General features: G+C 30.1%; 1 long non-coding RNA gene across 1 annotated transcript; it reads right to left on the reverse strand.

The window, feature by feature from the left end:
• Positions 1-5,032: 5,032 nt before the first annotated feature.
• LOC143056640 (uncharacterized) lies at positions 5,033-15,814 on the reverse strand. The gene is made up of 3 exons (XR_012972434.1): positions 15,651-15,814; positions 9,621-9,719; positions 5,033-5,442 (listed from the first exon to the last, which is right to left on the reverse strand). It is a non-coding gene; the product is annotated as an uncharacterized LOC143056640 (long non-coding RNA).
• Positions 15,815-16,061: the final 247 nt, after the last annotated feature.

A 16,061-nucleotide genomic window follows, 5' to 3' on the forward strand; every position in this document is an offset into this window, starting at 1 on the left:
TTAGGATTTAACCATACATCAACCGTAAATTTATCTGTCCTCTGGTGAATAAAAGCAGCCGTTGAAGAACCACTGTGAAAGAAAACTTTTTGTCCGACAAGATGGCATGGTAATTCTGTCTTTTCTATAACAACATGAAACAAAGAATTGTTTACCTCCAAAACACATAGCACATGATACAAATTGACAAAATGTATATACAGTAATATAAATTTATTAATCAGTAACATTTATTTTGGTTATAACGACATTATGTCTTAGACCTAAAACATAAAGCTCGATAAAAAGTATAGGTTAAACATGTTGCCATATAAATGCTCGAGTTGTACATTTTCTTATCCTTATTGTCCATTATTAGAAAAAAGTGACTATCCTAATGGTTTCTTAAAAATCGTGTACATGATCATGTAAGTAGTGGTTATGTGTAATGTTATATTTGTGATATTTTATTGTTTCTGTCACATTGATTAAAATCATTCGCGACAATATAGACGAATATTTTTTTTATAAATCATTGTCTGTTGTTTTCTTGTTAATTTCATTTTATCTTGGTTCGTTCAAATTTACTCTGTAAAATTTGGATAAGTGACAAATCACTGTTATCAATGATCTACTGTCGAAAACACTGATATTTTGTACATTTCAAAATTGGGCAAAGGTTAATCAAAGCATTATCATTTTACAGTGTAAATTGATATAACATGACAATTAAAATACATGGTTCAAAATATATATAAGGAAATCATTATGTTTAACTATGGTCGATAATATTGTTCAGTTAATAACACCAATGTTTGAACAACTAAGTAAATCACAACAAACAATTTGGTGTTATATACTCGAAAGTTAAAACATGATATTTGCACTTTTCAGTGTATGAACAACAACAAATCATTAGACCAGGGCAATAAACGTACTAGTGGTTATCCTTCCCAAGATAAAGGTATTATACAAGGAGCAGCCATCTAGGATAGTTGTCAATATGTCAATTGTATTGGTTGCAAGGCTTTCAATTAAAGCAAAATTATAAACATGAAGAAAGGAATTTTAATTGTTGTTGATATAAATGTTAACAAGTAAATCTTTTAGATTTGTTTGAATACGTTATAGTTGATGAAAACACAATTTATGTTATATACACCTATTGTACTCCATAAGTATTGTACTCTATAAGTTCGTCCAGTTTTTACAATAACGTAATCATTTTGCGTGGCTTAATTTCACAGACTAATATATTGCACTGAAGTTGTATCATGCTCATCAATTACGTATTTTTGGGTGTATCGAATCCATTTGATTTGAGTGGTTACTAATGAGTGTTACGTACACGAAACGAGCGTCTGGCCATAATTATAATTTTTAGGTCCTTATCTTCTATTGGTTATTTCACAAAAACTATTTCGGTTTCACTGCTCTTGGAGGATTTCTTCCAAAGGTATGAACTGTGTTCACAAAACAAATTAGTGATATGCTCATAATTATATGTAACTGTGTACAAAACTAAGTGACAGTTTTTTTTCCAGGAATAGCATTACCTCGTTCGTGTTTAGAGGTTGAGCAAAAAGTAAAATCACAAAAACACTGAACTACGAGGAAAATTCAAAACGGAAAGTCCCTAATCAAATGGTAAAATCAAACAATAAAACACATCATACGAATGGACAACTGTCATATTCGTGACTTGGTACAGGCATTTTCAAATGTACAAAATGGTGGATTGAATCTGTTTTTTAACGCTAAACCTATCACTTGTACGACAGTTGCATCCAATTCTATTATATAGTCAACGATGTGTGAACAAATTGTAACAAATAGGAGTACAACAACAACATGAACCCCACAAAAAACTGCGGGCGATTTCAGGTGCTGCTCCACATGTGGAACCTGTCATGTTGTTCATGTTATTACAAAGCCGGTAAATATTCTAATTTCGTAAGTCACATTCGTAAAGAGGGAGTATCCAAATGTCAATCATTATTTGACCTATTTAATTTTTATAATTCGAGCGTCTCTGAGGAGTCTTTTGTAGACGAAATACGAGTCTGCTGGTACACACTTTTAAATCTGTTATCTATACCGGGTTATTAAGAAACTATTTCAGAATGTTTCCAGTACAATATTCGCAATTATATTTTTCTTTACATTAAAAAGCGTTGTAATATTGATTTACTGACTTGCAAAATCAATGATTTCTTTCACTTGTTTCTTTTTATCTTTGGTGTTTTCATCTTCTGCAATTATCAAATACAGGAATGATTTCAATGCAACGTTTTGTTTCTTGTTTTCCTCTTTAGCTTCCGTTTCTTTACTTGATGGACGTCGAATAAATACTTTCACCTACAGTATAAATGTATCAAGCAGTTATCTGATAAATATTTATTTCAGGTTGCTGGAAAAGTGTGCACATCGATTATTATTAACACAGCTTTATAAGATTTTTATTGTCCATCATAAATCCATTATTTGTAGAATGATTAATTATGGGACGTTGGACTACAGAACATAATACTACCGCATTTAAGAATAAGGACTAATCGTTGTCGTTTAGTGAAACTGGGTCAAAGACCACTATTTTAGGTATGATAAGGTATATCTGCATCTCTAGTACTTTATCCATCCTTCGTTGAAACTAGTCTCCTTGACTTTATGTTGTATGTTAAAATTTTATTTTAATAAGTTATTGATCTCTATATGAAATATATACAATTGCTAAACAATTGCCAAAAGTTTTACCAGTTATAATGGTTATGAAGTGTTTGTCCGTTTAAAATAATAAACCCTTGATGTGATTTTAATTTTTTTTAACTTACAAATTGCAAAAGTTGTCATGGTTAATGTATTATTCTTTTTTAACTTATATATTTCATTAAATAGGTCATTAAGATTAGTAATACAATCCTTTTAGTGTATTTTGATATGATTGAGATGACAAAGTAATTAAAATGAGTTTTCTTACTTTGATACGCGTAAGTGGTTCATCTCGAATAGTCGTCAAACCCATTAGTTTCATCAACTTTTTGTTCTCCTCTTTTTAATAGCCATTATAAACAATTTAATCATTTGTATTGCAGTTCTATTTGTAATGTTACTTATGAACCAATTACTATTACACGAAATTTTACCTTTTTGTTTTCTGATATTTCCTTACAATTGTCAAATTCGAAACACCACTCTAAATTGAAAAAAAACACAAGCATGCAGTTCAAGTTTCCTATTAATGTTAGAACAGATATTTTATTATTTAGCAGATTTTCATTATAACATAAATATGGTAAATTCAGGTATTATCTTACCTGTTTGAAATTTAAGACTACAAGAGCAATGTATATTAATTTCAAGGGCAATAATTTGACGTAAAAAATGAAATCTGTCAAAAACCAAAGCGTCCATTGAAAGTCAAAATATGCTTCAATTGTTCGTGTTGATTCCTTCTATAACAGACTACACGGTAAGATTGATTTAGTGTTGGAGGCCGTACGGTTGCATATAATTGCTGTCGCATTTGAAATACTATCACTTCTACGGATGTTCATAAGAAATCAATAGTCTTCATCATGTACTTGCGATATCAACATTTTGTAAGACCAAAACAAAAAATGTTTAAGAGCGAAAAACCTACAGGATTTAACCGAAATAAAAATGGCAAAAACAATCAATTACCACGAATACAAAATGTAAGGTTACATTCCATATTTAGTATTTTGCAGGTGTTACTTTTGTTAAAACACATAAGATAGTTATTTACAATACCTCCTTCATGTCCTTCTTCTGTTTTTTGTTTACAAGAAACGCTGTAACCGTAAAATGTTTTAAATTCGTGAAATTTTCCATCCAAAACTGCATGCTCTTGAATTTCCTGAATTTTGTTTTTAGATGCATATTAACAACATGGTAATGCAATTGAAACAGTTCTATTACTTCAAAAGTTTTACATTAGATGATTACACAATTCATGTATTAAATTAGTACAGTGCAGGCACTGTATATGATGTCACATATTGCCGTAATAACTTTGCACATATATATTTAAAGCACGATAGTTTCGCGTGCAGATATAGGGCTTGTGAATTTTTACACATAAACACACAAATATATGAATAATGGAGAGTTGTGTCATTAGTACTCATACCACATACTCATTTATTTTATCGAATGTGCCTTTGAAAAGTCGGTCATCTATTGATGTCGGCGGTCATTTACCAGCTGTCATTAAAATGATCAGGATTATTTTATAGAAATCGAATTTTCCCGTAATGTGAAAGGAGAGTAATTTTGAATAAGAATGGTCAACATAAATGCGTATACTGTACTATTAAAGAACAAACCAGTAATAAGCAGGCGTGAATACACATTTTTGAGAATATAGGATTTATTGAATTGGGGAAAAAAACAAGCTTTCCAAAACACTTTAATACATTGACAGGTGATTCATAAAAAAAAATATGTAGGTCAATGTGCTTGTTTTACGAGATATAAGCCATTGAATTTTTAGGTGTGGGGGATGTTCTTCCTTGACTTTTCATAGCTTTAGTAATAACTAGTCGATACATTTGTCTTTTAAATAAAATTTTGACGCAAGGTGGTAATGACATCGATAGAATATCAAAGATCTCATTTGTCAGCACGTCATAATTGAATACTGTAGGGTGTAAAATGGGTAAATTTGAGATTCAAAATGTAAAGATGTAATACCACCAAATCATACTACGTCATATTCGGTTGCATACTAAAAGGGGTAAAAAAAATGTCCTTTAATTATATAGGCAATTAGTCCTACGTTGCATTGCAGTATAAAAAATTCGGAGTAATACACATATATCGTGAGTGTTTCATAGCATCATACTGTTTTAATTGGATTCTATAGAATAGTTTGGAAACTCGAGGTTAAATGGTTACTCAAGCTTATTCAAAGTCGAAAAGAGATAAAAACTTCTAGAGGTGGTTATTTTCTTATAGGCAACGACAGGTTATGTGACATTCATCCTGTAGTACTGGACATAACAAAACTTTACTCAAAGGCAAGTTTTTCTATTTTTATACAAGCATAAATTTGTCAACAGTTTAAATTAACGAAAGACTAATAAATCATCATGATGCGGCTGGTATAAATTTTTTAAAATATTTTGCATTAATTGCTTTAAATTTTGTCAAACATTATACTAAATTTTTCTAAAATTGTTGAACTGATTATGTTAAAACTTACAACAGTAATGCTTGAAATAACCAGTATTATAAAAAAAATGACACAAAGGTAATGGATTTACAATCACATGTTTCAAAGTATTCATACATAATTGCTGTATAACAAGTAAGACACAAACAAATAAGACTCTCATAGTTCAATATCTGTACTTGTTCGTTGTGTTTTTCAATATAAATGAGAAGGAACTGTACCTTCGACGAGACATCATCTTCTACCTGCGATTCTTTTATAATTCCACTCTGGAAATAAAACAAACGAAAAATGCTTTTAATTGAATAGACGTGTATGCTAGGGATTTTTTTTGTTTGACTTTAGTTTATTTGCTTACGTTTATTATATGATACAGTGCATCTATATTAATACAATGAGCTAGCTATCATATTCAATTACTTGTTATACTACCGAGTAACGTTAACGTTACAATATGATCACCTTGAATTTCAGTCTGACATAATAATTTTGCTGTTATCGGAGAGTCAGGTTATACTCCATTACATATTGACATTATTTGTTCTCAAGTTTTTTGCAAATAAATGGTTTAGAAAAGGATTATTTGTTAAAGCAAGTCATTTTCTCATGTATTGACAATCACACATGAAATACATTTTGTTAGTCATCTTTTTATTCTAATATAATATATATTTGAAAATGTACTGAGGTTGATTTAGAAACTTTTGACCTTGATAAAGTCAAAAATATTTTTGATTAGTAGATATAGGATTTACTGTAAAATTACAATAGGCGATAATGCAAATGTTAATAAAGGAAAATTGCATACTTATTTTACGTTTAAAAACATATTCAAAAGGGAAGCACTTTTATGTCAAATTGATTTTCAGTACCGAAAAAGATTAACTCTATTTAGAATCAGTGCTGATCAGTTTGATATTTAAAAAGGGAGATATACAAAAAATCGACAAAGATAAAAAATTTAATGGTCAATGTAAACAATGCAGGTTGAAGACGAGTTTCATGTTTTAATGGAATGCACTATATATGAAAATTGATTAAATTTTATATTTAATGAAGCAAGCATTCAATGCAAAAACAACACTCATATTTTAACGTATAAACAGTTGATTTGGTTAATGTCATGTGAGTCAAAAAAAAGCTAATATGTCAGTGTCATGATTTATGAGTTTTTGTTTTGAAATAAGAGAAAATTTACATTCCAAATACTAAAATTACATATTAGTAGTAGTGACGTAGTTTAATTTTAATTTTTATGTTTTATCTATTACATGTGTAGAGTCAAAATATTCTATTATATGTATTTACAAACACCATCTTGTATGAAGTATAGTTACTTAAGAAGTAATATTTAATGTAATGTTTCTTTTTATCATATATTTAGTGCAAAATATAGCAATTTTGTATATCTAATAAAGGTTTTTTTTTCCAGTCTGTATCACCTATCCTGTATCGCATACCTCGTATCGCATAGCTAAACCCGTATCGCATACCCCGTATCGCATAGCAAAATCCGTATCGCATACCTTGCGTAATTATGACGTCAACGTTTGACCTATGACGTCCAGTTACTGCATTTTCAGGCTTAGGGGAAAAAATGATTTCTATTAAAAAAAAACGTCCTATCATTTCATTACGAGCGATTTTTATATAAAATAGTACAATAACATGTAGAAATATCTGAAGTTTTATTGTTTATTTGGTCATAATTTTCGTGAAGTTTGTTTCTGCACAAATGCATTTTTTTACAATTTTAATTTCGTTTTAAAAGATATATGATAAACAGAATAATACATGGCAAAATCCGTATCACACGCCGTATCACCCTCGACCAATATCATCCCTCGGAACTAAATGCCCTCTGGTTGATATTGGTATCTCGGGATGATAAGGCATATGATACAGATTTTGCCATGTATTATTCTCTATGTAATTACTGTATAGATAATATAATATATATACTTATATGCATATGCTCGGAAACGGGTCCTTTGATTGGATTTATTAAATATTTTTATTCTTATTATTATTCTTGACATGTACTTTGAATGCAAATACCAGAAAATCATTTTTAGAGAGACATGCATTCGCTTAACAATGCATCAGAAAAGCATTTTGAAGATGACAAATTTGAATACAAGGATGAGCTAGCTCAAAATCAGATTTCAACAAACACATCTAATCACATTATCAATTTTTTTTCAAGGGTTGAAATCGTTGCAAATCACTGCACATAGGCATGACTCAATCCTTAATATATTTCATATACAATTATTCAGTTTTGATATACATTATGTTGTTGTTTATCGCCGAAACAATAACTGCAATTGTTGATGGATAAATCAATATGTTACTTGTACATGTAACACGTATGATGTTTTGATAAAAGTTTGATGTTGTACATAAACGATTTATAACATCAAATAAAGCAGATGAATGAAATCATCTTTTAAGTAGCAACATTGCAACAGCACCTGCATACGGGGTATATATCTCCCAATTGATACGATATTCCCATGCTTGCATTTCCTATCATGATTTTCTTGATAGAGGGTTGCTGCTCACAAGGAAGCTATTAAACCAAGAGTTCCAAATGGTGAAGTTGAAATCATCCCTTCGTAAATTTTACGGACGCCATCACGAGTTTGTTGACCGTTATGGAATAACCGTTTCACAAATGATATCGGATATGTTCCTTACGTCATAACTACAATCCCCGTCCCTTTCATGAATGTGACCTACCGAATAAGACTATTTACCGGATGTGTTATCACATAAGCAACACAACGGGTTCCACATGTGAAGCAAGATCTGCTTTCCCTTCCGGAGCACCTGAGATCACCCCTAGCTTTTGGTGGAGTTTGTGCTGTTTATTCTTTAGTTTTCTATGTTTTGTCATGTGTACTATTATTTGTCTGTTTGTCTTTTTCATTTTTAGCCATGGCATATTCAGTTTATTTTAGATTTATGAGTTTGACTGTCCCTTTGGTATAGGTCTTCCCTCTTTTTTAAGAAGTTTTGATAGTAAGTTCATGAATGTATAATTATGTTTTTACCATTCCAAAATAAAAGACAAAAGGTAGTTGATTAAATTAGGAAAGCATAGAAATTTTCATGTCACAAGTACAGAATTTAGTAAGTATTTTGTATTCGATTATATTTTCTTGTTTATGACAATAAATAAAGGCAACAGAAGTATACCGCTGTTGGAAAGTCATAAATCGTTTTAGAAAAAAAAATCTGTTTTACAATCTAAAACTGAGGGAAACACATCAAATATAAGAGGAAAACAAGGAAACAACAGAAACACTCAAGTGAACCAAAACACAAACGACAATGCAACACACACATGAACGAACTATAAGATAACATTTTTTCTGACTTGGTAAATAAGAGAGATAAAATTTTATGACCAAAACACGTGGAGAGCTATACGATCAAGAGAGTTCAAAACCACTATCGAAATTTAACTTTTCCTTAGGAGTGGAATCTTAGTTAATTGATTATTACATGTTTTGTTAACGGAGAATAAACATGATAAAGGGAAAACTTGTTTAACCTCAGTTCAGCACCAAAGCATTGTCTACTGAATCCTGGTCCCCTAGGAATTCAAAATTTCAAGAGCATATGTTGTCAACCAAAACCAGTCCATAAATATAAAACTATATTAATCTCTTGCATTCGACGCGATTTCCTGGTTGTATTTGCTTCAGAAACGCAGAAGTGATAACAATATAAAGGCAAGAATACATAAGACCGAATCACGTGAAGATATAAAGGACTAAAGGGGCCATACTACATAGCCCACTGCATTTTTTTCTATGGAAGTTGGAAAATCAGTGTCTGGATAATTTTGTTATTGATCAGCAAAACATCATGAAAAATCTTGTTGACCTCTTCAGCAGTAACTTATGAGATGATGATACCCGCCGGAACTAAAAGCCAACCAGCAGTTTTATCAATGTCATACATTTGAAGTTTTTTTTTCTGAATTTGTCTTCATTAGCCACACTCAAGCCCAGATATTTGAAGACAAGGAGGTTACGTTACGGTGTTTAATTATAACATGAACAAAAGGGACTGGAAAAAAATCCAACGCAAAGAGGATATGGAGGTTCTTCAAAATTTTGTCATTTATCAACGGTGAATGGGAAAAAAGAGGTTTATTAAAAACTGACCAACTGAAATTTAACAAAACATTTTAATAATCTCCTCCGAATCATTCATATCCGATTTTTTTTCCTAACTTAACCTGTTTACATCAGAAACCATACTTTATAATGAGAAGTTTTCACTTGTGTAAGCATTTACTAGTTTAATAACCAGTTTGCGCATTATTACAATTTCATTTTCTCATAAAATTCAAACTTTTTTCTCAGTTTTGATTTGAATAAAAATGATTTATTTCATTATGGTGAACAATAACTCCAAATAATCTGTACCATACCTCCATACTAGGATAATTTCATTGGTTCTGCTCTTTTTATTTACTGTAAATGACCCAAATACTCAGATGATAGTAAAGTGTGTTCTGTTTTTATCCTATCTGGAAAATATAAGAAGCAAGAAACATATAATGGTCATTTTTGTTCAGACTAGAATGTTCAATCTTGATTAAGAAGTGTAAACTATTGTCCATGTACTATTTTTGTTTTTAGTACCATTGTCTTCCAAACGTTGAAAAAATATAAATAATGCTATGGACTCCAATCTATAGTAAACGAATACTATCTAAATTTGTTACGTTATAAAATTACGATGCTAGCAAAAAGGGTACATATTTCATGTTTTTGCAAAATAGGGTATTCACATTATCTAGTTAAAAACAACAATGGAATACAACTTTAGCATATTCAATTATCAAAAGAATTAGTTTATACGCAATATTCTAGGTTCTGACGATGTCTCTAATTTTGAAAACATGTTATAGTGTTCTTTCATTTGTCTGTGTAAATTATTACGTTTTCTAAGTTGTCTTTTTTCTTTTTAGTAATATCCATTTGAAATGCTTTGGTACTTATACCAATGTATACATCCCATCAATGTGCCATTGTGCTATCATGGTACATTTTAAAGTATTATTGTCTTTCTTTTTTTCTTATGTGCTTTGTCTATATGCAATTTTGATTTCATTTTTGACATATCTGGTCATTATGTGAGTAAGCGATTAAGATTATAACACAATGTGGACTGCTGTATCATTTTTTCTGACATATTACCTATACTTTTTCTTTGTTTTGTTCTCGCAGTGAGATAATACATGCCTGTACAAAGTCAGGAATATGACAGTTATTATCCGTTCTTTTAATGTGTTAGGACCTTTCCGTTTTAAATTTTGCTAGGAGTTTGGTTTGGTATTTGTGTTATCTTGTTTTTAACAAGGATTTTGTAGAAAAAAGTAAAGATATGATAGGAGGGAAATTTAATTTAAAGAGACAGACAAACGCATAAGTAAACAAAATAGACAAATGCCAATCGGAAAAAAGTAATCGATAAAAACAATCCATCATACATTTTCATTCATTTTTAAAAAGATTGATATATGAAAAGTTTTACTGTTTGATAGTTGTCAAAAGATCAATGAATAATTTGTTATGATTAAATATCAAATAATTGAACATTGTCATAGTTATCAAAGGTACCAGGATTATAATTTAGTACGCCAGACGCGCGTTTCTTCTACATAAGACTCATCAGTGACGCTGATATCAAAATATTTATCAAGCCCAACTAGTACGAAGTAGAAGACACTAATAAGTTTGTTTTACAATCAATCCTTTCCCCAATTCGTCACTTAGTCATTAATCTTTTTGTTTTATATAAAAATTTTGATTGAAATTCAAAAAAACAAATGTACATTTATAAAAGTAAAATTAACATTAAACTTAAATAAGTGTTTAACTTCAACTCTATAATTTTTATTAGAGAAAACACAGAGATGTATACCTTGAAATGTAGAATTCGCATGAAGAATAAATTCTTCGAACTGCGTATGATATTTAAAAACAAAATGTAATATTCGTATCACATATTAAATAAACTTTTTACATGTATGCGTAGACTAAAATTTAATACATGGAACATTTACTGCATATGCTATAATTATTGGTGACCTCATATTGTTTTTAAAATGTTTGATTTTTCTTTTCACTTGATGAAAAAAATTACCAAAATGAATGTTATGTGTAATTCAATGCATTACTTTGCAAAAGTAGTTGTAATGTAATGCATTACTTTGATAAATACATGTTATTGTAATTGTAATTTAATGCATGGTTTTGTCAATGTAATTCTAATGTAATGTAAGGATTATGATTTCAGCTTTTTGTACATAGCCGTTGATACTATATTTATCAGTACAGGTTAAATGTACTGTTGTTCTAATGATATATTCACATAGTATAAACAACACTATAAAACCTTCTACCGGAATAGTCATACAATGTAAGTAAATGATTAATGCGACACGATGAACATTTTAAAAAGATTGAGTAAGCAACAATACTACACACATATAAAAAAAGTCAATTTGTGTTCACGTTATATAGGATAGTGTTCAAGATAATAGGCCAAAATGAAGAAAAAAATGTTGATATTTGTCATCAAAGGTAAGTACTTCTATGAAAATTCGTCTGACAATTATGAACATTTTTGTTTCACACAGATTGTTCTATTCAAAACGATTTTTAAAATATTATACTTAACTTTAATGTTTACCCTATGTTGTTTTTTTCAGGCAAGGCATCCATGTCGGTTAGAAAGCAGGATCACTGGACACCTTTTGTAAACTAGATACCCCAATACTGATTGTGTCCAAATTTGGTTTAATTTAGCTAAGTAGTTTCAGAGAAGAGGTTGTTAGAAAAATTTAAGAACGACGACGACATATGACGATTGCGACGGACGACTACGGATGAGAGGGACGCAAATGGTTAACAAATCTCAATTTGTGCATTGGGCCAGGTGAGCAAATACTGTATTTCACCTGTTTTTATTAATATATATCAGTTGTTCATTTTAAATACTACTACCGCATTTCCAGATCAGAGTGTTAGTTATAAAATTTAGGATGAGAAAGGATTACATTCACATACAAAAAAAAACATCCATTATAAACAATTACATCATTTACAAAATCACTTTAAAAATTACAGTGTGGCATAGCCTTACATCCATCAATTGTTAAAAGTGTCCGTAGGAAGGCGGATAATTTTCTATATAAATCCGTAATTGTATCTTAAAGGTATTTAAAAAATGTATTCATTTACAAAACATTTACTGCGTTGATAGACTATATGAGTTTGAATTAAAGATAATGCACATTAGATAAAAATGAATATAAAGAAATGAAATTTATGCATATATATATATATATATATATGTTTCTCTCCAGTTGGTACATAACTTCAATTGCTCCGTATCGTTATAAGAAGTCCCCTGTTTATTATATTTATGATATGCATCCTGATTTCAGTGCAATGTCTTTCACCTTACTGTTGATTTCGTGTTTATTCGTGTTTATTGTACATGTTAAATATTTTTTTAATTCTATTGATATAATTTCATAGTATAAACTACACTATACACCTAATATCTGAAGTATTCATATTAGATGTAAATGGTTCATGCGATACGAAAAAACATTTTGAAACGATTGAGTAAGCAAAATTACTACACACCTTTAGAGGAGGCTTCCAATTTGTGGTCACATTATCTGTTATATATTTCAAAATAATATGCCAAAATGAAGAAAAACATTCTAAAATTAGTCATTACAGGTAAATACAAAAACGAAGATGTGGTATGATTGCCAATGAGACAACTCTCCACAAGGTCAATGACTTCTATGCAAAGTTGCCTGACGATTTGACGTAAAGAGACAATTGCTATGGCTCTATATTTTGAACATTTTTTCAACACATTTTTGTATTCATAATGGTTTAAAAAAACAATAGACACAACTTTCGTTTTCACCTTATATTCTATTTTCAGACATGGCGTCCAAGTTGGTTGGCTGGTGGGATCATCGGACACATTTTGTAGATAATTTATCCCAATAACGATTGTTGCCAAGTTTGGTTAAATTGACCAAGTAGTATCACAGGATATGATGTTTGTAAAAGTTAACGAACGACGACAACGAGTGACACAAAGTGACAAGAAGGGCTCAATTTGTGCATTAGGCCAGATGAACCAAAACTATATTTCAATCATTTTTTATTACTATATATAAGTTGTTCATTTTAACTGCCACATTTCAAGATTACAGTGCAAGTTATGAATTTCAAATAAATGGTAAGAAAGGATTACACTCAAACAATAAAAAAGCACCGATAATAAACAAAGGAATATAACATAACGAAATAAGACATTATGAAATAATTGACAACATTACGAAGTACAGTTTATCGATGCCTTCTTGATAGTGATATCGTGGGACAAATTGGTGGTTTCTTTATAAATTTAAAAGTGACGAAATATAACTTCCCTGTTTATAAATATCATTATGGATAAAACTTATGTGTTACACATAGTAAATATATATTACGCTGGCAAAAATATTAAAAACACAACATACTGTACCTATTACCATCAAAAAACTAGAATCGAAAGAGACATATTTTGCCACAATATATAATGTCCTTTAAGTGTTACCAAATTGCTTGAAAAAAAACCGTAATGTGAAGTTCTACAAAACCTACGAGTTGAACTTAAGGACAAAAGTGTTCGTACTTACACAATATACATGTAATTCTTGTTAGTCAGTTTTGTCAGTCACAATGAACACTTTATAAATCTATGAGGTTGAAAACCCTATTGTAAAGAATGAATGATGCATATGTACATTTCCACGAAATCATAAATCAACTGATTCCTAAAAACAAGATATGGTATTTAACATATGCAAAACATCTGAACGTATTGTATTTTCAAAGGTATTTTAAAAAATGTATTATGTTTTTTTTTTCATTCAATAATGCGCCAATGTATATTCATTCAAATATTTGTAATGATTAGTAAGTGTGTTTGTAAACTATGAGTTTTATAATGTTAGCTAACGATTCTTAGCTTGTCATTAGATACAAATGAATAGTATTTGGGAAATGTAAACAAATGTAATCTATACATATATATGAATTTTCTACATATTGGTACACTACTTCATTTGCTCCGTAGTGCACTGTTATATGCATTTGTAACATGCATTATGATTTCAGTGCGCTATTTGTACATAGCTGTTAAAACTACGTTTATTTATACATTAAATGTATTGTTGTTCTATTGATATAACCACATAGTATAAACCAGACTATAAACATTATACCTATCTGTATACAAGGTAAGTTAATGATTAATGCATCACGATACACACTTTGAAACGATTGAGTAAGCAAAAATACTACACACCTTTAGATAGAGGCTACGATTTGTGATTACGTTATCTTTTATAGTTTTCAAGATAAAAGGCCAAAATGAAGAGAAAATAAATGTGAAAATTTGCCATTAAAGAGAAATTACTTCTATGCAAAGTCTTCTGACAATAACGAGCAGTTTTTTTTCACACCGATTTTTTCTATACATAATTATTTCAAAAATATAGTCTGACCTTTAATATTTACCCTATGTCCTTTTTCTCAGGCATTGCGACAATCTTGGTTGGCAAGCAAGATCTTCAAACACTTTTTGTAACATAGAAAACCCCCCAAAAATTGAGGGAAAGTTTAGTAAATTTTGGCCAAATCGTTTCATAGAAGAAGTTATTTGTAAAACTTAAAGGACAATGACGACGGTGACGACGACGACAATGACGACGACAATAGACGATGGGCGACAACGACGAACTAAGACGGACGACGATGACAACGACGGGCGACAGACGATTGACAACGACGACGACGAACGAGAGGGACAACACCAAGTGATGAGAAAAACTCAATTTGTGAATTGGGCCAGGCGAGCTGAAACTGCTGTTATTACTATATATCGGTTTTTCATTTTAAATACTACTACCACATTTCCAGATCAGAGTAAAAGGTATGAATTTTAACTCATTGATAAGAAAGAATTACATATACAAAAACAAAAAAATATATAATTAACAAAGAAGAAGTTCATTCGAAATAAGTCAAAGTTACATAATTCACAAATTTGCTATAATAATTGCTGTGCGGCGAAGTATTAGATGGGAAAATTTTCTTTATAAATCCGAAATGAACGATATATTATCAAATACTTTCCCTGATTCGATATAGCAAATATGAATTTCTTAGATATTCTCTTGACAACAAAATATTGAAAACAAAATCACAATGTAATTTATACTTTTACTACCAAAATATAACAAGAATTGAGAGAGACACATTTTGCATCAATATATAATGTCTTTTTAGTGTATTCAAAATTGCTAGAAAAAATGTAAAAAGAAGTTCAACAAAACCTAAGTGCTAAACCTAATGATAAAAGTGTTCGAACTTACATGAAGTACGTGTTAGTCAGTGTCGTCAGGCACAATGAACACTTTTTAAAATTTTGCAAACTGGGCACCTATTAAAAAGAATGAATGATGCATGGTTCATATTTATATTTCCACGAAATTATATATCTACTGATTTCAAGAAACGAGTCTTGGTATTTAACATATTCAAAACATATGAAGCACATTATAACTGCAAAGGTATTTAAAAAATGTATTAGGTTTCTTTTGTCATTTAATTATGCGCCATATGTATATACATTTAAAAAACATAAGCAATAATTAGTAATTGTGTTGGTAAACTATGAGTTTCAAATGATCACACACGATTAAGTTAATGCAAATATATTGAAGCATTCGTTGATATAACCTTAAAATATAAAGAACTACAAACTTTATTGCCGTTGTATATTT

The sequence above is a fragment of the Mytilus galloprovincialis genome, chromosome 13 (genome assembly GCF_965363235.1).
Source record: "Mytilus galloprovincialis chromosome 13, xbMytGall1.hap1.1, whole genome shotgun sequence".
Classification (NCBI taxonomy): Eukaryota; Metazoa; Mollusca; class Bivalvia; order Mytilida; family Mytilidae; genus Mytilus; species Mytilus galloprovincialis.